Raw genomic sequence first — 21433 nt, 5'->3', positions numbered from 1 at the left:
TTAAAAATTAAGCTCTCGGATGGGCCAGTTCAGCAAAGGGCAGGTAGATGTGTCATATGTTGTGTGACTCACTCGGGCTTCTGCATGCTGGTGTCATGGTGGCTTCATCAGTTCTTCCTCTGCTGCCACATGGGTAAATTAAGGGAGGCAGTGGGTTGATGAGGTTTCAAATGTCTCCAGTGATTAAAGACTCTGATCCCAGCTGTGGGTTTGTGGTTATGATGGCAAGTGCCCTTTCTCTGCCTCACTCACTTAGATGGGTAGTTTCCTTCTCCTGCCTTGCTGTTGCTGACTTGCAGGTGGGGATGGCTTGAGACTGGATGTGCCCTAGAAATGGCAACATATTGCATGGTACGAGGGGAAGGGAGCCCTGCTGGGGCAGGGCCAGACACCGGCATGGGCAAACCAGGCAGGGTCCCAGACAGAAAGGAGGCCTACAAATGGTAAAGTTTTGATGATTATCATCTCTGGCAAAGGGGGGCCCAATACTAAAAGTTCACCCAGAGCCACCAGGAGTCTAGGTATGGTGCTGTGCAGGGGTGTGAGGATCCTTTTACATGAAGACTTCTGTGCATCATCTTGATTTTACAATGGGCAATACACACCTGAGGGTTTGATGGGATATTGGTCAATCCCTCTGGAGGATTTTACAACCCCTTTGTAACTGCAGGGGGACTTTGGGCCCATGTTGGTCCCTCAGGCATTGATGTGGCTACCAGTTGCATGGCATTCAGGATCATTATAGTTTCATCTCTGTTTGGAGGGCCACCACTTGTGTCAGCACTCTGTATGCAGACAGACGCAACCTATCCAAGCATCCCTGACAATGCCAGGGAGCTCTTTTTCTTTGTGCACATGTCTTGGCTCTGCAGATCTGGATGGGAGGTCTGGTGAGAACAGATTGTCACAAGAGACTGGCTTTGACCAGCCTTTTAGTCATTCGTGATCCATTAAAACATGAATGCTCAGGCATGAGACAGAATCCTCCCCCCCCCATCAGAGATGGGGGTGTTGGGGCTTCTTGTGCATATAAGCAAGATGATCCTGTGGTTAGTCACTGCTTAGGGAAATCTAGACCCCAGTCCTACTTTTGCTATGACCTGATTGTGATCTTGAATAGACGATTCATTCTCTGCCTTGCTTCTTCATCGGGAACAGATCACACATTTTTCCTTGCCCTTTGGTATGGAGTCTGTAAGCTGGTCAGTCCACCGAATGCCTCTTGCTATTGTACACGTGGGCTTGGAGAGCATAAGTAACTTCTGAAGGTCACACAAGGTCAGATTTAGGAAGTGAACACAGATTAGATGTTGGGAAAAACTCTCTCATGAGGACGGTGGTGAAGCACTGGAACAGGCTCTCCAAGGAAGTGGTGGCATCTCCATCCTTGGAGGTTTTTAAGACCCAGTTAGACAAAGCCTTCACCGGGATGATGTAGTTGGGGCTGGTCCTACTTTGAGCAGGGGGTTGGACTAGATGTGACCTCCTTCCAACCCTAACTTTCTATGATCTCCCACCATCCCGGCTAATGCTGTGCTCGAAAGGCACTGCTGGCTTTCTCATTTGATCCTGTCTGATGCTACTTGATTGCCTTTGTTTTATATGTTTGCTTTAATTGATCTTCCGATCAGCGGACAAAACAGGAATTTTGCCTTGATGACCATTTACAGCTGGGCATAATCAGCGAGGCTGTAAATCTCATCTAGCTAATGGGGGCGGTAAGCGGCAACAGCACAACTTAAGTAATTACGAAGTTGAATGCCTCGTGCCTGGTATAAATAGTACAGTTCATGCCAAATGGTGAGATTAGATGGAATAAGAATTGCTCTGCTTCTTTTTGTTCCACCCCCCAAAAATGAGTTTGATCCGAGTGTTTTGCAAGGCTGGAAAAACTCCGGTCAACCAACTTTTTAGTTCTCCTAAAATGTTCATTTGTAAGGCAGGCTGAAGTATCTCTCATGGAGGAGAGGGACAGGGGACATGGAACTTCCAAATAAAATACATGGTTTAATTAAAATTAATGTTTTCAACGAGAAAATGTTGGCTTCCCCAACAGTGTTCTAATGCAAAAGTTCCAAGCAAAGCATTTTATTGCAAAGCAGTGACTTAGAAACACCAAACGCAGCATTTTGATTAAAACAGAAAAAAACCCACAACTCAGACTTTTCACTTTTCAAATTGCAGTTGATATTTTGACTTCATTTTTATCTGAAATGAAAACAAAGAGCAGAGCATCAAAATTTCCCACCAGGAACCAATCCTGTTTTCCAACTGTTTGAATTCCTCTGCTTGAGGTGGACCCAATATCACAGCAATCCATTTAGGATCAACAGGAACCAAGCCTCATCTTTTTTAAACTGTGCAAGAGAAGAGACAGGATTATCGAAATCCTGGATGATCCCCATCTTGTAAGGAGCAAACCCACATCCGACAACTTCTGGATGTTTCAAATCAGGATCCGCACCCAAAAGTTCTTCCTTGGGTCCATTTGATGTCTTCCAGGATTTCCATCCCTCTCTCAACCAAGAGGTGGAAGTCCTCAAAGCAAATGGATATGCCAGTAATGACAAAAACCAGCAGAGACTGGAGGTCTCCCTGGACTGCTAGTGCCCACTCCCAGAAACTCCTGCCTTGACCAGAAAAAAATTGGGATGAACCTTTTAAAAAGTAGGAAGGCAATGAGGACTGAGGGTCACTGATGGGGCTTGGCAGGTGGGACTCCAGTGGCATAAGTGAGGGGCATCAGCAGCACGGGTGGCAAACAGCTGGCCTGTGCTCATGTTGAGATTTTACCGTGAATGCTGCCTGTTGGAGCTTTTGCAAGTAAAATATTCTGCTCTGGGGCCATGCAGAAGATGGAGTTCACTAGATGATTGGTTCAAGTCTCCTCTGATGCCCAGCTGATCCCATGAAACACTCCGAAATAATTAAAAAGGAGAACAGGGAGACTGAGGCCAATTTTCAATTTTGACGGCATCTGGCTCCAAGTTCTCCTCTTGGCCTTTGAAGTTAATGGGTTCCCAGTGTGTGTCGCAAATAGATTTGAGCCCTTCACGAGGACTGGGCTGGCAAGATAGCAGGATAGTCGAAGAGGAGACAGCTGCAGCTCCCACTTTTGTTAATGGGAAGGCAGAGATTTCAGATCATGGGGTGACCACGCTGCTTTGCTGTTCTTTTTTTTTTAAGTCAGGGAAGTTTAAATGCTGATGAGCACATCCCCATCTCCTCTGTCCATCCCACTTCCCTGCCCCTTCCTGAATGGGTGTCTCCAGCCTATGGGAAGGCTCTTGTTCTCTCAATCTCCCTTTCCATGTTCTTATGTGCTAGCAACAGTTTTGCAAGGAGCATTCCTGCAGGTAGGATGCTTGGAGGGCCAGACAGAAAACATCCCTCACATGAAGCAGCAGCAAACAACATGACCTCTGGCTACGCATCTGTCACAGGGAAGGCGAACAGCTGCTATCCCAGTGTGAGCTGGGCCCTTAGTGGAGGTGCTGAGAAGAGCCATGTTGCATACTGAGGGTAAACCCAGTGTGCAGGAGGCCAAGACACTTTGTTCTCACAGCACGGACAGGCAACAAGGGTACATCCAGTGTATTATTTATGACTATTTGTGACCAGATAGCACAACCATGCTTGCATACATGCATGCCCCAGACAACAGCTTCGTTTCCTGCTTTGCTCTAAGTTAACTTAAGGTGAAATTGCCTTTTTTGTTAGTTTTGAAATGGCAGGCTTCTTCCCTTAGCAGATGTCGGCACAGGCCACTTGGGGGATTTTAAAGCTCTTTCCCCATTTTTTTTGTTTTTTTTTGTTTTTTTTTTTTGTAAAGGGGAAATTTCATCAAAGCTAGAGATAGTTTGGGGTTTAGACTGTTTCTTAATTAATACATTTCCCATCAACTCAGCATCCCCAGGACTTGCAAAGAATATAGCAGAACTGGGCTCTTACCAGGTGGGAGAGCAGGTAGTCCCAGTGCTGTCAGGCCTGGAATGAATTGGGTTGTCATATTGGAGTGAATCAGAGAAACCCTCCTCGCGTGCCCCATTTATCACCTCCACGGATAGCAGCTTCCACCCACTACACCAGTAATTAAGATTGTGCAAGGGGCCCTGAGTCTCTGCATCCTTGTGCTGTCACTTTTTTGAGCAGCATGGGTGAAAGTGCTTCACAACCTCTTTGGACGGGTGTAAATTGTGATGGGATGTACAGAGCACCTGGGAATTGGACCTACTATCAACCCAGCTTGCAACAATGATACTTTGTCTATCCCTTATCCCTCTGCCCTTCCAGGAGTTGAGGATGACAATCCATTACCCGCCCCCCATCACCTTTCAGACCCAGCTTCTTCCAAAACACCTCTCTCCTCAAGTGAAGACCAGAAAGGACCTAACCCCAGAATCCCCCTCTTTGAACACACAGGCTCTGATCTATTTTAAATGGACGCATTCATCCTGCAATGGCAGGCCCAGCTGAGTCCGAGTTGCTTGTAACCGGGTCTGATTCTGCTCCCAGCTCAGTTGCCTTATGCTTATTTCTTGCTTATAAAATGAAGTGTAAAGCAACCACTGCCACACACTGAGCAGTTCTGCCTTGATTTGTTTTAGCAAAAGAAAGCCAAGGGTTTTTTCATCCTAAGCAAAATGAAAATGTGAATGGGGGCTAAATCTAAACTCTTTTGAAAGTGCAATTTCCAATTCCCCCCAAGCCACTCTGATAACCCCAGACAGCAGGGCAAGCATGGTGACCCCTGTCATGTCTCCAACCTTTTTCGATTGCAAACCCAAAGTGGGAAGAGGTTGGCTTGCCTTAATTCAGGCTGCATTATATCAGCCTCATTTAAGTGTCGGCCCTGATGGATGTTTGTTCTCCCAAGAGTTGTGAGAGGCTACTGAAGGCTGAGATCCTGCGGGGTGAGATTTATCTATGGGTCACAGCATGTAGTCCTCAAAAAGCTTGGAACAAGTGTTTCCAAGCCTATCTTCCACTCTGCGCTGACTTCCCACAGCATACTGAATCTAGCTGAAGGTCTCCATCCTTTTATCTTCATTATGCTTAATGGCATGAATTCAGGACACATCATAGCTTGCCTGAAGCTCCACGCTGAGGACAGCGGAGGGCAACTCTCCTCTTCAGAAACCGTGGAGCTTTCTGCCAGAATAAAGCTCAGCTGTATGGGAGATGGAGCATTCACAGGGGCTCCTCCTAGGGTGTTAAGGCAATTCCCAAAGGACCAAGGCTATCCCCACCTGCTGCACTAAATGCCAGGTGCAATCCTCCAAGTGCCTGATACAGACAGCGCTGCGTGCAAGTATTAACAAAGAACCCACACTCCATTTTTCTCCCCGGGGAGAGAATAAGCCACATACACCTGAGGCTAATTGCATTGCTTCCATATGCAGCTGAAAGACATTGATGTGCTATTGTGAAGAGAGTGCACCGGTGGATCAGCTTATCTCCAAATTGTATTTGCTGCTCGAGTGATGCATGCACACACTCGTACAGAAGCACATGTCCACCAGCTGACACTAACAGGTGGGCATGCACACTTATACCTGGGCACCTTGGCAGCATGAACAACGTCCCAAATAAGAAGAAAGTGCTGGAGTCAAGCTAGCCGCTTTTGTCGATGCCAGAGCATCTGAGATTGCAATTAGTTTTGCTCTTGAGCGTGAGTTTGTGAAGGAGTTGACATGTTCTGGTCTGTGCTTGAGAGGTTAGAGGAAGCTTTACAGCATGTGTTATTGATGGCATTGTAGGCAATATGAAAGGAGCAAGGAAGTCAGGAGACTTTCCTTTAACTCATTGCTTCTCTGCTGTGAGTTCTTGAGTAAGCCGTACGTGTCCCAGCGCTGTCTTAGCTGTCTGGGATCAAAGAGATTGGGGTTGTTTGTTAATACCAAGCTTAGTGCACAGTTACCCGGAGGAACTTGAACCCTAGTATTACCCCTGCAGAGTTATCTGGAAGCTGGAGGGTGCATGCACATGCAGAGCAGGGATCAGGGATAAAAGCAATGCTGAGCTGGTTGTGCTCAGAGATCACAAAAGCAGCCGGGAACTTGGCGGCAGAAGCAATGAAGGGACCCAGTGCTGGTTAGACAGATTTCCTTGAGGCTCAGCCCTTCTGGGACATCACCCCAGGGACCTTGGTGTGCACATGGCTCAGCCCTGATTCTCATACAGTCCTAATGAACGTGCCCAGCTCCCCTGCAGCCGAGTCATTTCACATTGGGATTTTCGGGCAGTGAGCAGTGAAAGTAATAGCCTCCCATTTTTCATTTTAACTGTAATGGATGCTGGGCAAGTTGCTAACATCCCCCTATTCCCTTCTCAACCTCCCTTTCTTCCTCCCCCTGTTCAGGCGCTGACTCACGGCTACGAGCCGGCAGAGAAATCCAATAGTGTGGAAATTAAGCACAGAGGGCCAGAGGAGGGTGTTGAATTGCCCGAGTCCAAGGCCAAAGGAAATAAGTAAAGCTAAGGAAAAGCAGAGAGAAGGGATCACAATATAAAAGCTCACCAAAGGCTCATCCGCTGACCTTTCGATAGAGGCAGCGCTGCTCTTGAATGCAGGAATCAATCGCAGGCTGAGCCAGGTGAGAGATGACAAAGATGCTTCCACCTCCACTCAGGGCTGGAGAGAAAAAGCAAAACATCTGAGATCCTGAAGGGCTGTGACTCGAAGCAAAATAAACTCTTATTTATTCTCCCTCCACCTCTCGACGCAAGCTGAACTTTTCTTGTTTTCTCTCTGGTGCAGGTAGGAATATATGCTTGAAAGGACCGTGGTATAAAAGCAAATGTCCCCACAAAAGCAGGGTGGCTTTGTCAACGGGACTGGATGGGGGGGCTCAAAGTTTGAATTTAATTCCCAAGCCTGTCAGCTTCCCCCAAACTTCTGAAAGTCTCCAAAGGTTGTGAGTTTGTGTCCTTGCCATTAGAGTGGGAAAGGAACTGTTCCCATCCCACAAAGCCTTATAGGATTTTAAAAAAAATAGTGTGGTTTGAGACAAAGCCAAGACCTTGTAAATCTGTGGGGAAGAGAAAGAGATAGGAGAACAGCTGATGGGCACTCCGTTGGGATTTGAAGGTCTAAGCCTGAAGTCCTGCCCTGTCCTTTTCCCCAGGCACCAGGTCCTTGGCACTTCTGCATTCAGTGGGTCTCTGGCTGTGACCAGCAGCTTCATCCTGGGGCAGAGAAAGTCCCCAAAGAAAGTTCATAGATCATTTTGCTTTGTGCCTAGGAAATGTTTACTTCATCCATCTGGCATTTTCTGATTTGATTTTTTTAGGGGGGGGGAACAAAATAGCTTTTTTTATTACTATTTTTAGCCAGCTCTTCTCTCCTTTCCCTTGACCCCAGCCCCTGATCATCTATCCTGGCTTTGCAAAAAAAGCTTGGATCCAAAACTGAAATAGCCATCCAAAGCCTCCTTGTGGAGAGAGGCTGATCTATTAGCAATCTCTTTTGAGCTGACATGCTCTTGGGGAGTCACTGAGCTTGACATCCCCCAGCCCTCTTTCCCAGTGAGGTCTGCTTAGATCAGTGATCCTCAACCAGGGTGCCTCAGCACCGTGGCGTGTCACGCGATCCTTTCAAGGGTGCGAAATTGTGCCATGCAATATTAGGTCTGCAGACTGGTTTCAGAGAGAAACCTAGAAATTTCAAATAGGAATTTATAGTGTTAACAACACTCTGATCTGCTGTGGCCTTTGTTCCTTGCAACAGAAGAATTACTCTTGTTTTTCTATAATCAAAAACTGAATGAAAACTAAGAGCTGGCATTTTCCAAAGTGTGTCTTGACTTTGAAAAGGTTGAGAACCACTAACACAGACTCTGCCACTGCAAAAAAAAAAAAGTATTTCTGTGAGTAGTGAGCTCCACAGCTGCTGCATACATGTGTTTGCAGCTGGGTAATCCACCCTGAGCAGTAGGTAACGTAGGGGATGGTGGCTCTGGTACAGCACCGGGCTGGAGGAGGTCGTGTATTCACCTTTGTGGGTAATTGGTGCAGTTCCTGGTGCTGATCAGGGTACATTGCAATCGGAGAAAATTGCTGCACTTGTCAATGTATCTGACCTAGTGAAGAAGCACTGGCAACACTAGCTATGGCTGCTGAGGTAGGACCCAGTGTCTTGGGTGTGATGGGCATATGGGCAGCCCTTGTTTGCCACAGCTTTGCTGCTACAGGTATTGGAGTTAGATCAAGGAAAACTAGCTGGGATATCTATACGTGCAGCATTCCTGCTTCCGACCATACTCCTCTCCTAGCTAGGAGGACTACTGCACTTGTAGGATCAGAGCTTCACGCTGCAAGCTGTGTGGGGCAGGGAATTTGCCTTCCAAACCGTTTGCAACCCCCCTGTTGCATTATAGCTCATGATGGATGCTAACAAAACACTTCAAGGATGCACCACCAAAGTCAGGAAGACTCCAAGCTGATGGGTTTTTCTGGTGGCTCGGGAGCATGTGTCAATGGGGCTTACGTTCCTGAATCATTCTGAAAATCTGATCGCCCTTTAAAGCTTGACCATGCTGAGTCCATCCTTTAAGGATATGGTGCTTATACGAATGTTAAAACTCCACCTCTGATGGTTTAACCCCTTCCGTCCCTGCTGAACGATTGCCAGAAAGAGCTTATACAATATATAAGTTTCTTTTCACCACCATTAGATTTGCCAGCTAAAATACATTTCTGCTAGCTCCCCACCCACCGAACTGTGCCTACTGGATTGGAAATGCAGCCTAGGAATTCCTTGGGGCTCCTGTCTTCACTCAGTTCATAACTCTGCCTTCTTCTCAACACTTGTCAAGCTGTCGGGAAGATTTATTTATTTCGAGAGTGCCAGCTTTTAGAGCAGATATGGACCGACCACTTGAATCTCCACTCATGCCCAAATGTGTTTGTGTGTCTTGCACCGAGTTACTTTTAAATGTATTTTGATCTTTAAAAAATAATAAATCAATCAAATGCCGGGCTGGCTTTGTGCTTTCCACTATCAGAGTGTGTTTTATAACACTCTACTGCAATACTGCTGCCTGAGCCAGCAAAGCAGAGATGGAGCCTCAGATGGGTCTCAGGCTTTTTGCATTCATAGCACTCTCCTATCTAGGTGCTTGCTTCCCACCCTCCTCTTTTGAACACTTGGTTCCCAGTTAAGCCACTGGGCTGAAGTGGCTTTATTTTTGGAGCACTGCAGGTGATGGTCTTCATTATAGTCCTAATGAAGTCCTTCTGAAGTAGGCAACCTCTTTCTCTTCTACAAGGGAGAAAACAGAGGCATGGAAAGGTCCCGAGACTCGCCTAGGAGAACAGCACTGCAATAGCGAGCTAGGAACAGAGATAAGGGCTGCGCAAGGCTTTGGATCCGGAGAAGTTTTGGACACTTTGGCATCCAAAGCAGGATGTCTGGATTGAAGTGCTGGCTTCATTAGGCTTTCCAAAGGGGTTTGGAAAAGCTTTGGAGCCACTTCAGAGATCCAGCCATAGGGTATAATGGGGAATCAATGAAATTTCTATAACTTTGGGGGGTTTTTTGTCTGATTTGGCTGAAACGTGCAGGGGTGGTAGCTTCTGCTGAAAGAATGAAGCCTGCCAAGTTTTGGTGCAGGGGTTTGGGAGGAATTGCACCCCAAATTCTTGAAAGAAAGCTCATGTCATGTCTGTGTTACAACACAGGGAGGTGAAAACTGCAGGAGTGGGGGCCCTGGTGAGGCCACAAAGCCTGCCAAGTTTCAAAAAGATAGGTGCAGGGGTTTGCGGGGAACTGCACCTCAAGCTGCTGACAGGCAAAACTCATGACATAGATGACCGTGTGTGTGTTAAGGTGCAGCGGGCTGAAAACTGCAGGGGTGGTCGCCCTTGCTACAGCCACAATGCCTGCCAGCTGTCGAGGAGATGGTGCAGGGGTACTGGGGCCCTGCACCTCTGGCTGCTGACAGGCAAAACTTGTGACATGGGTGTTTGTGCAACTGTATCTGTCTTGGGGGGGGGGTACTACTGCAGGCCTGGCTGCTAGCTACTGTGTTACCAGTTACCAATCAATCATGATTCACTCAGGGACCCACTCAATGCACAGCTGCTAGCTAATACAACCAGTTAATTAGCAACAACTGACAACTACAAAACCACAGAATAAGGGGAGGAAAGAATCAATGCAGACAATCAACTGTCCCAGGACAGGCACAGTCAGTCCCACAAGCACCCATGGCATGAGTTTTGTCTGTCAGCAGCTAGGGGTGCAGGGCCCCAGAACCCCCCTGCACCGATCTCCTTGACAGCTGGCAGGCTTTGTGGCCACAGCGGGGGCCACCATCCCTGCAGCTTTCACCCTGCTGCGCCTTAACACACAGCGTGTCACCCATGGCACAAGTTGTGCCTGTCAGCAGCTTGAGCTGCAGTTCCCCCCGAAAACCCTACACCAATCTCCTTGAAACTTTGCAGGCTTTGTGGCCTCACCGGGGGCCACCACCCCTGCAGTTTTCACCCCCTGTGGTATAACACATACACGTGATATGAGTTTTGCTTCCAAGAATTTGGGGTACAGTTCCGCCCCACGCTCCTGCACTGATCTTCTTGAAACTTAGCAGACTTCATGCTCTCAGCAGAGGCTAGCGCCCCTGCATATTTAATCCAAATCAGATGAAAAACAACAAAGTTATAGATATTTCATTGATTCCCTATTATACCCTATGGCCAGATCGCTGAGGCGGCTCTGAAGCTTTGGAGTCACTTGGGCCGGGTTGAAGCAGGAACTCGGTCCGGAGCTCCGGGTTGGATCCCTGGCATCCGAAGCAGCCAGATAAGTAGCTGGATTGAATAGCTCTCTACTCGCATAGGCCTAATAGCGATCAGGGTCAGGACTATCCCAGATTATAAAGGAAGCCATCTGCTGCTAATGAAATAGACCTGCCCCATGCGTAGGCTCACAAATCCATGGTATATACAGCTTGGCCATGAGCACAAAGATGGCACAAGCTCTTTGGACTGTGGCAAATGACATATGCTGGGAATTCGCAAGTATGGGGGTGTAGATGCTTATGAGTGGGGCTTATTTTTTGGTGACGTGTCTGTCCACTCAGTGTGGGATGGCCTTACTCCCCAAGACCGGGCTGAGGAGCCACTTATCATCCAACCACTATTCAAATAACCGTGGCTGGCTGCTCAAGCAATAAGAAAAGCAAAGGTCAAGAATGTAATGGGTGATCTGGGGTGGCTGAAGAAACTGTAGGTTTCCTTAGGAGTGGATCACAACTCTGAAATGGGGCTTTTCTGCTAGAAAGGGAACAAGCTGTATATCAAGAGGGAAACAGTTCAGCTAATGTCATCCCCCATTTCTCAGGTTCCTGTTATCCAAGGCAACATTTGCTTGTGGTACTAGCATTAACTACTCTATATTGTATGTAAAAGGCCATGAATTTTGCAATGGTCTCAAATGACGAGGGCTTTTATTTTGCATTTCATCTTGTAGATGGCTTTTCCAGCAGCACAGTGTCCTCTACTACCATGGTGATGGCATCCTACTGTATGCTTCAAAAGGCAGATGACCCACGTTGAATCACTTCATCCTAGCACCAGAGTTTAGGCATCCTCCATCTGTGGTGAAGCACAGTAAGACCTACAGAAGTAGTATCAGAACAGCTATGTCATGGGTAGGGGAAGAGAGGTGTGAAGGTCCACCTGCACAACAAACAAATGGCCGAGTCTAGACAAGGCCCTGAATCTCCCCCCTGGTTATTTTATACTTCTTTCCATGAGACAGACGGTTGCTGGCAGAGGAACTGAACAAAACCCAGGTCTTGTAAGTGCCAGTCCATTGCTCTACCCACTTGACCATACCGTCTTCTATTTCTTCCATGCCCGACCCTGGTTAATTTGAGATTGGAGAAGGATGATCTGAATGCAGCCTTGGAAAGTGGAATGACTCCAAGAGACATTAAAGATTTGTGTAGAATAGTCAAGAAATGGAAAACATATATTGGGGATGGGAGATGGATATAAATTTTGCAGCGGGCTTAAACGGCCAGGACTTCCATTTTGCATTTCATCTTGCAGGTGGTTTCTCCACCAGCACAGTGTCCTCTGCCATCATGGTGGTGGCATCCTACCGTGTGCTTCAAAAGGCATCAATACATATACTGGGGAGGGCTGGCTGTCTCCCCTCCCCAGTATATATTTTCCATGTTGACTACTCCACAGAAATCCTTACTGGAAGGCTATATATATCTCACCACACAATGAAAAGAACCCAGGTAGTGGAAGGGGTTTTATTTTATTTTTTTAAAATATAAGAAAGAAATGAGGTTGTGTTCTGTGTAAAGCTCTTCAGAGGCTAAAGAAGAACATTTTCTGTTTGAACATGTAACATTTAAAAGCCAATACTTTCTCCCCAGCAAGATAAGGAAGTTTTTATTGAAACTTGCAGTATCTATGGTTGGCCAGCTGCAGGGAGATGGATCCCTCTGCGCATCCAGCAGAGATGGGGGGAGGAGGGGAAGGAAAGAAAGTATTTCCAAGTGCAGCAACCAAGAAGGTGTCTTTTCCCCTCCTCCATTCTGACATTGGCAAGTAGCTCAAAACCAGCAGAGCCGGACTTAGGGGCACCGTGGCTTTTAGTGGGCTGTGCTTTAAAAGAGACATATGCATGTCCAAAGCTGCCACTATTTGTTTTTTGTACAGGGGTCGCTCACAGGGCCGTCTCTTCTTGTAACTATGTAGTCCATGAAGTACAATGGGATCGTGGCCTATTTCTCCCTCCAAGTTTTTCCTGCTCTCTTGCCTTCCTAGGCTCTACACTTTTCCTATGAAATCAGAAAGTTTACAGGAATTCTCTATATTGGAGCCCCTGGTTCTTTCCCATCCCAGGATGTACCATACTTTTTCACATACAACGCACCCTGGGATAAGATATACCTCTTGGTTTTTTGCAAGGCAGAATGAAGGGTAAAGGATCTTTCTCTGTAAGTAACTGAGTCGCAGCAGCTAAGGAGCAGCACCTGTTCACTTTTGCCTGGTCAAAACTCAAGCAGGAGACCTTGCTGCTACCACATTGTCTCACATACAACGCACATACCAGTTTTCAGCAGATGATTTTTAGGGGGGGGGGAAATGTGTTGTATGTGAGGAAAAAAATGGTAAGCATGAATGGCAGGGTGGGGAGTTTGTAGAGGGATTATTATGATGATGATGATGATGATGATGCATGTCCTCTTTCAGGTCGATTTTTGCTTTAGGAGGCCTGTTGGCTTGTTCTTGGGAGCTGAGGATGAATTTGTCTTACTACGTAATATCAGTAGATCTCATTGCACTTCACAAAGGAAACCCTGTTTTTCAGGAGGAGGAAACTGAGGCACAGGCATTTGACTTCCTGAAAATCATTTTGTAGGCCAGTGACCAAGCTGGAATCAGGGCCCAAGTCGGAGTTGTAGTCCAGTGCCTGGGCCATACAGTCTTCAGTGTTTCCTCCCTGCTGAAGTCCTTAGGTCCTACAAGACTTACCATATTTCTGTTGGTTGCTTTCTGTCTGTGCATTTCTCCACCTCCTATCCATTCTCAAGGCACAACAACAAGGCTTGTCACCTGGTTAATTCAACCATACAAAATGCTACCCCTCTACGGTGTCCCCTTAGCTGCAAAGCAGCGCAGAAGGCAGGCAAAATATAAGGCAGAGATCTTCACTGAACATGCAGGAAGGTCGTGCTACATGCTAAAAGCCTTGTGCTAACCTGACCCCTGCCTTGCATTTTGGCACTCCCTAAAACCAGGTTCCTTATCATACCTCACCCTCTTCTTTCATCTCTACTCTTTATACTCCACCCCAGCCTGAAACATGACTGGGGGGAGGAAATTATTATTCTACATGATCAACCTTTTCAAAAGCTTTCTCATGACTTAAAAGCTGCAGGTATTTATGCCCTTTGGAAAATCTGTGTCTAGCATTGCTGTCACAAGGGCAGAAGGCTGGCTTATTTAAATGGGTGGCAGAGACAAAAAGTGGAAGAGGATTATGTTCCAGCTCCCTGTCCACTGGAATTGGCAGCCTGGGAGCCCAGGAAGCTTTTTGCTCTTTCAGATCACGCAATCGGCTCTCTCGCCATGTTGAAATTCTACAGGAGGCTGTTCTGAAACAAGATTAAAAGCAGTGATGTTTTTATTAAACCTAGAAGTGGACAGGCATATGCATTAATGTCTTCTTTCTGGCCTTTCGAAGTCTGCACTTATCCAGAGCATCAAACACTAATATATCAAGACCCAAATACCCGCCCCGGCTCACAAACGAAATGAAAAGTTCCTCTATTATGTATTTATCTGTTCCTGAGAGGAGATGCTCTAAATCCTGGGAGACAAGGGAAGGGGAGTGAAAGATTTATTTCTATTACTCTTCTGAGACAACAGGTAAACCTGCACTCGCAAGTGCTGTTTCCTTGCAGATCCGTGACTGTGTCCTTTACCTACCTCTTCCATCTGGCACAATAATCTGTGCTGATCATGATGATATGACCCTATTTTTGCCCCTACTTGCTCAGTCATGAGCCAGCCCATTCCCCCACCAAAACTAATGAGATTATCTTAAAAATTACAAGATTAAAACGTACTAAGGGGGGTTGCCTCTTGGTTTCTTAGCTTTTACAGATGATCACTTCTAGGTTTCCTCCACAAGGATAGTATCAAAAAAACCTGAAAGCTGAGATTTTCAACTAGTCGCATGACCCCCGATCTAGAGGAGCACCAAATATCACAAGGGTCATTGTTGAGTCCTACCAGTTGATAGTGCTGTGGCACTTCATTAAATCTAGCAGTAGCCTACCTGGAGCACTGCAGTGTGCTTGAGGTTGATGGGGACAGTAAGGGCATGGGCAAAGGTAGCCAGTGGCCTAACTAGGGTGGGGGGAGTGAGGCACGAGCCTCAGCTGATGATGGAGAAGTTTCCAGTATTTGCTCCCCCAGCTGGGAGTTTTTGTCATGGCCGGGCCAGACCTGCACTTCCTGGCCATAGGAGCTGGGGCAGGGAACAAAAGGGGCACCAAGTGCAACTCCCAGAGAGCCTATACCATGCAGCTGCCACCACTGGAGCCCACATGGCTGCAGCAGCATCTGCCTTCATTGTGCAGAGAGGCTGGGCAGGTGAGACTTCCCTTTCTCACCCCCCTTTGCAGTGGTTGCCATACACCTCCACCCTCCCCAACCAACCCCCCATTGGGCACTGAATGAGTTGGCTACATCTCTGGATGTAATCTGTGAAGCAGTCTGAAAAGCACAAGTGCAGATGGACACAAGCAATGAAGGGCTTCAAAAATGACCACCCTGCTTCAGAAAGGACCGCAGAACAAAGAAGAGCAACCATGAAGCGCGTTGCATGTCATGTTTTGCATTTGCCCTCAACTTTCCATGTAGGCATGGCCTAAGTCAGCTTTGAAAGTGGGACTTAAGCTCCTAAGGTGCTTAGGTCCTTCATCTTTCTGAAAATCAGTGGGATTTAGGTTGCCAAGGGGAAGAAGTTCCTAAACAGCCTGGTCTCCTTGGTAAAATAAAGGCTGGAAGTCAGGACTCCCGAGTTGTGTTTGTGGCTTTGCTGCTGACTTTGTTCTTGGCAGAGCCCCTCACCTTTCCAGAAGTCAACCTGTAAAATGGTACTGGTTTCCTGCCTGGGGTGTTGGGAAGCTCACTATTGCAGTGCCAAGATGAACTCAAGCCACAACAAATGTATTTTGAGAAACGCTCCACTGCTTCTTCTGGTCACGGTGATAATTTTGCCCTTTTATTCATCTGCAGCTTTCCCTTCTGTGGTTAGACTGATCCTCTGTCTCTAGGCCAGCCTGGAAAGGTTAACCAGTAGAACCAGCCAAAGGGTTTACAGTAATTCCTCCTTGGGCAATTTTAAACCCTGTGCCTGGAAACCCGCCCCCCAATTGTCTCATTTACCCTCTAACATGCTGACTCTTCTTCTGCACAAGATAGCAGATCCTTTTGTAGATTTATAGCCAAATCAGGATAGCCTCTTCGCCTGAAGAATTTATGAAGTCGGGATACAGCCCGGCATAATCTGGTTTATATAGTAACATGCCCACAACATCTCAATGTGTCTGTGGCTCTGATTTCTCTGAGCCTCAATTGTCCTGCTGACAGTATAACATATGGCCCCTGCCCATCGCTGAGCAGCGAGTTATTGGCAGGTCATAGTATGAGGTCTGATGAAGTGGTAAAGTATGTTCCCTAAAGGTTGGCAACCAATGCAGAACAGAAAGGAGATCCCAAATTCTAAAAGCTACCATTCAGGCTTTTTATTCTTCTTGGCTTTTGCATGGGAGCAAGAGAAAAAGGAGCGGGGGGGGGGACAAATCTATATCTGGCTCAGGAAGTGAAGGAAGCAAACATTTAAAACAATTCTAGGAAGCTGTACTATTATTAATATTATGTATTACACAGAGTAGCATTAATAATCCTATAATTATTAATGCATAAATCTGCAGCATTATTAAGTATTAATAATAGGATTGTGGAGTGGGTGTTTTGGCTTGTCTGCCCACCCAGTGGGCAAGCTGGAAGGCACATCTCTCAAGTGAGGGCAGGTGTGTTGCTGAATTAAAGCATTTCTTGCTCAATTCAGTCCCCACCATGGAAAATGTTAAGAGAGCCATTTAAACAGAGCCCCTGGCCTGCTAGTTTGCTGGCTCAGTGTGGCTTGTGACTAGAGCAGTGGTCTCCAACTCAAGAGCCTTGGGTTTTACTCCTGCCTCTGACACTGGTCCGCTGAATGAACTTGGGCAAAGCCTTTCACTTCTTTGTGCCTTGGTGGGCCCTACTCTGTCAACTGGGAGAAATGGTACTGGCCCACTTTGTAAAGGGCTTTGAGATCTAATGCTGAAAATTGCTAGCTGGCCACTGCTTATTAGAAGTGCCCTGCCTGATACCTTGATGCTGAATCTTCGAAGCAAGCATTGTGTTCTGTGTCAATGAGGCCCCAATCCTTGATTAGACTTTACCGAAGCTACCATCATAGAAACAGTAAATAACCATGCCTTAATCTGGAGTGGGGAACTCTCCCTTGATATTTATTTCCAAGCAAAACAGTAAGCTATAAAACAAAACAGTAATAATATTAATATATTAAATATAGTGTCAGCATTAATAGTAACGCCATGCTATGTAGTGCTTTTAATACTTAATAATGCCACAGCTTTATGCATTAATAATTAGAGGAATATTAATGCAACTTTGTGTAATAAATAACATTAATAATAGTGCAGCTTCCTAGAATTGTTTTAAATGTTTGCTTCCTTCACTTCCCTAGCCAGATATAGATATTCCCCACCCCCACCCTTTTGCTCTTGCTCCCATGCAAAAGCCAAGAAAAGTAAAAAGCTGCTGAATGGTAGCTTTTAGAGCCTGGGATCTCCTTTCTCTTCTGTGTTTGTACAGTGCCTAGCACAAATCAGGTCTGGCCCCAGGATGCCTGGAATTATGGGGATGTCTGCATTGCACACTTGGTGTGCCCAGGCAGGAGTGCTTGCAAGCTTACCATCTTCCCTGCTCATACCTGCATACTTCAGACCTGGAAATGTGTTGATGAAGCAGATGTGGGGACGCCAAAGTACACTGGGGCTGGAGGTCTTGAGTGACCATGGGGGAGCATCCCTGGAGTGTGCAAACCAATGTGCTTCTGAGTTTGTAGCATACAAGTGGGAGCAGATGGGAAGGATGTGTATGGGGGCATCGTCATGGGGCGCAGCGACATGGTGTAGATATGCCCTGGGAACCGTAAAAAAGTGACTGGCTGAGATTTGTGAGCCCAAGCTGTCAATGGCATGGTCTTTCCTACTGGCTGTCTATGTAACATGATAACTTTTGAGTGCCACATCAGTTCTAGGACTTTGAGAGTGTTCTCCACATCGGTGACAACATCCCTAATGAATTGGGGAAAACAATGGAAAAAGGGGAAATATGGAGCCTTTGGCATCTGTTTAGCACAGCTGAAGCCCCTTGTATCTTTTCAGTTGCCCCTGCCCTGAAGGGCTGGTTGATTAACATCATCCAGGGCTTCGCTGGGCAGGGACACTCTGCATGTGCATTGAGAGCTCATTTGAGGTCAGTGGCAAAATCGAATCTGTTTGCTTTGCAGATTTTAGTAATCTATCGTGCAGCCATTTGAAAGGGCCTACCTACCACAGACTCCTGAGGAAGGGCTGGGGTGAGGAGCATGCACCTTATTAGTGGCTCTCTAGTCTTCCATCATGCCTCAAAGAGGATTTCAGGCAAGCTAGAAGGAAAGGCTCTGCTTTGAATCAGAAACTCCATCTGGATCGAGCCTCTAGTAGCAGGCAACTGAATGTGCTTAATGGCTTTGCTGGCAGGATGCAGTCTCTCTTCCTTTCTTGCTTGCAGAGCTATTGGGAAGCAATAAGTAGGCCATAAACAGTCTTGGGAGCAGTGAGTAAACAGCCCAGGAGGATGTAAAGATGCTGTTAGCAGCCCAGGAGTTGGGGGGCTGACCCAGAAGCAAACAAGGGGATTTAATAAAGCTCAGGATCCTGGTGTGGAGGAAGAGGTGTGATGTTAGTGCCAGCCTTGGCTTAGACTGCCTCAGATGAGATCTGCAAACTGTCCCCATGGAAAACAATGAGGGGAAAAGGCAGGAGGAAGGACAGAGTTGGACTTAATATAGGGGCCAACACGTAGAGCAAGTGCAAGCTGCTGGTGAGCATGTGTGTGTAATAGGTCCCTTGTGATGCGCACAGCACACCAATCTGTTGGAGCCCCACCTGAAGAGCCTTGGCTCATTGATTCAAACTGTGACTATCCTTGCATTTAGCTCTGGAGACCACTGATTTGTTGGCCAATATGGCAGGGACAGTGGTATGGCTAGGGTGGTTTTTTTTCTGTAGGAGAAGGGGTAGGGGATGATGAGCAAAGAAGCTTACCCAGTGCTTTCTGCGAAGGTGTGTAGGATGTGGATGCTGACCAATGGAAGCGGAAGGAGCCAGGGCCACCATTGTGAAGACTGGCAGCGAGGAATTATCTGCAGGATTGCCCAGGCGTGTGCAATCTGCAGACACAGTCGCAATGCACCCTGCATAGCTGGGGCCAGAGCCCTCCCCCTCCACACTCTTGGCCTGAAGGCTTTTGCCACTTGTGCTAAAGGAGAAGTCTTGCGGTTGCTTGTAGTATGAAGTCCTTTAGATTACCTGCAGGGTCACAGGGTAACAGCTCTCACGTGCAAGACGCCAGTCTGTGGGTTTACAGGCATCCTTGCTTCCATGCCTAAATTGCTCTGAGAAGCTTGCAAAAGTCTTGCAAACTCCCCACCACATCCTCTGCCTCTTCTCGATACCCCCTCAACTAGTCCTTACTCTCCTGCCCTCTCCATCTGCTCTGTTAGTGAGCATAATCACTGCCCCTTGCCAGACCGTCACGTCCAAAAATGGTATCAGCTTCTTATTCAGACACTCTAAATTGAAGACCTGGTAAAGTGAGCAGTGTCCCCCCTCGTGGGGAAACACAGTGGTGTTCAACCACTATAGCCAGTGGAGTCAAAAGACACTGCCAGCCTCACTAACCAATGTCTTGTCTTGATGCTTTTAGCGCCTCGTGAAATAGGGTGATGGATGGGCTGATGAGTGGGATACTGGACTGTGAATGAAGGAAGCCAAGTTCAGTTCACGGCTTAGCTACTCACCTGCCTTTTTGTCTGAGACTGGTCACATCTCCCTCCTCACACATTAGACTCTTTGAGACAGACATTCATTTGTATGCTCAATGATTAGCACAACAGGACTCAGATTTTAGCATCGTAACATGAGTAGTGACAGGTTATACATTAAAACTTGGATGAAGTTTTGCACTCAGTATGTTGCCCCTTCTGTCTGGCATCTTGACTATAGAGCTCCAAACCCCTAGAGTCCCTCCCACCTATTCACATCAGGTGTCAGGTATGAACACCTCTGTTGTTCACTTCCTCTGCTTTTTGTTTTGTGCGTGGTTTTGTTTTATTGGCTTTTTTCCCCCCCTCTTCAAGAAGCGAGTGAGCCCATTATCTCCTTATTGCTGCAACTCTTTCACAGTGGCTGGGATATTTGTGTTGTGCGTGCATCTCCGGCAGCACCCCGAGTGCTCGCTATGCTAATTAGAACATCTAAATCTTTCCAGTATGTCATCCAGACTTTGTAAAATTAACTTTGATTACGGGCGCTCAGACTACAGGCTCGCAGAATTTTGCTAAATGCTGGAGATAAGCATAATTGGGCCTCATTGTTCCCTCTGCAAAGTCTGGGGCTCTCTTTCTCTCTGTTATATTAGCACAGAATTAAATGGCTCTAGTTTTTTGTTGACTCTGGGAATCTTTATGAGGTGTTGTGTACAACTGAAATCGAGAGTGTTTCTTGATTGTTGAGTAAATGAAAGCCCATGGTTCAGTGATGTTGTGTAAAACAAATATCTCCCTCCCCTTCTGCCCTCCCTTTGCTTTACAAACAATCCGAGTAGGAGTCAGTGAATTGGAGGCAGAGCATTTTTAACCCTTTTGTGGCAGAATACAGGGGTTAAAAGCATCCTGCATCATAAGCTGGTGCATCAAGTATAATTATGCTAGCAGCAGCCAGCCTGGCACAGGCAGCCCTGGAGTGAAGCATGGATATATACTGCAAGGGAGGAACCCTGAGGCTATCCAGGAGCCTGTACATGCTGGTGTAGGGCTGCCCTTCAGAGGGAGGGTGCACTGTATGGCATGCATCCTCCTCTGATATGCTATGGTCAAGCAATGCTCCCCTACAGCTCTCCTCCTCCTGGGCTGCTGCAACCTGTTTCATCACACTGTATGTATCCCCTGGGCTGGCCCCACGCATCCAGCTTCCCCCACCGATTGCATGGTGTCCCCGGTTCCCTGATGGCAGGGAGATGTTGGCTGGACAGAGTCAGCAGGTGCAGTGGCAGGACAATGGCACATCACCCAGGCCCTCCTCGGTATCCCATCCTTCAAGGTGAGACCTGGGGCAGTTCCTTGGGGTCATCCTATCCCTTGACTTCTGGACTGAGATGGCCCAAAAAGAGGCCAGCAATGGTGGCGGTGGCTATTCATGCCATGGAATGGATCTGAGAGGTTGTTTCATTCAAGCCTTCCAGCTCACCAAACAGTATCAGCTCAACATCTGTCTGCTGCTTCTACCTAGAGACCATGTGCTTTCACCAGCCCCATGCAGGAACAAAGGGGAAAAAAAGATTGTGTTTGTTGCATCAGTGCACTCCAATAATGGGCTCAGTCCTGCCACTCAAGATCCATGAGAGCTGGAGTCACTCATCACCTTGTATAAAACAATGAGTTTTACCAGTGTCATCATTCTGGAAGCAGCCACCCTCTCCGAGTCAAAAGCCTCTGGTCAAGAATGGACCAAGTGAGGATGCAATAGGCAGGAAGGATCCAAGTCTATCTGAAGAGGAT

The sequence above is a fragment of the Crocodylus porosus genome, unplaced genomic scaffold, assembly GCF_001723895.1.
Source record: "Crocodylus porosus isolate Cpor-Errol unplaced genomic scaffold, CroPor_comp1, whole genome shotgun sequence".
Taxonomy (NCBI): Eukaryota; Metazoa; Chordata; order Crocodylia; family Crocodylidae; genus Crocodylus; species Crocodylus porosus.
Note: the sequence above shows the minus strand (reverse complement) of the source record.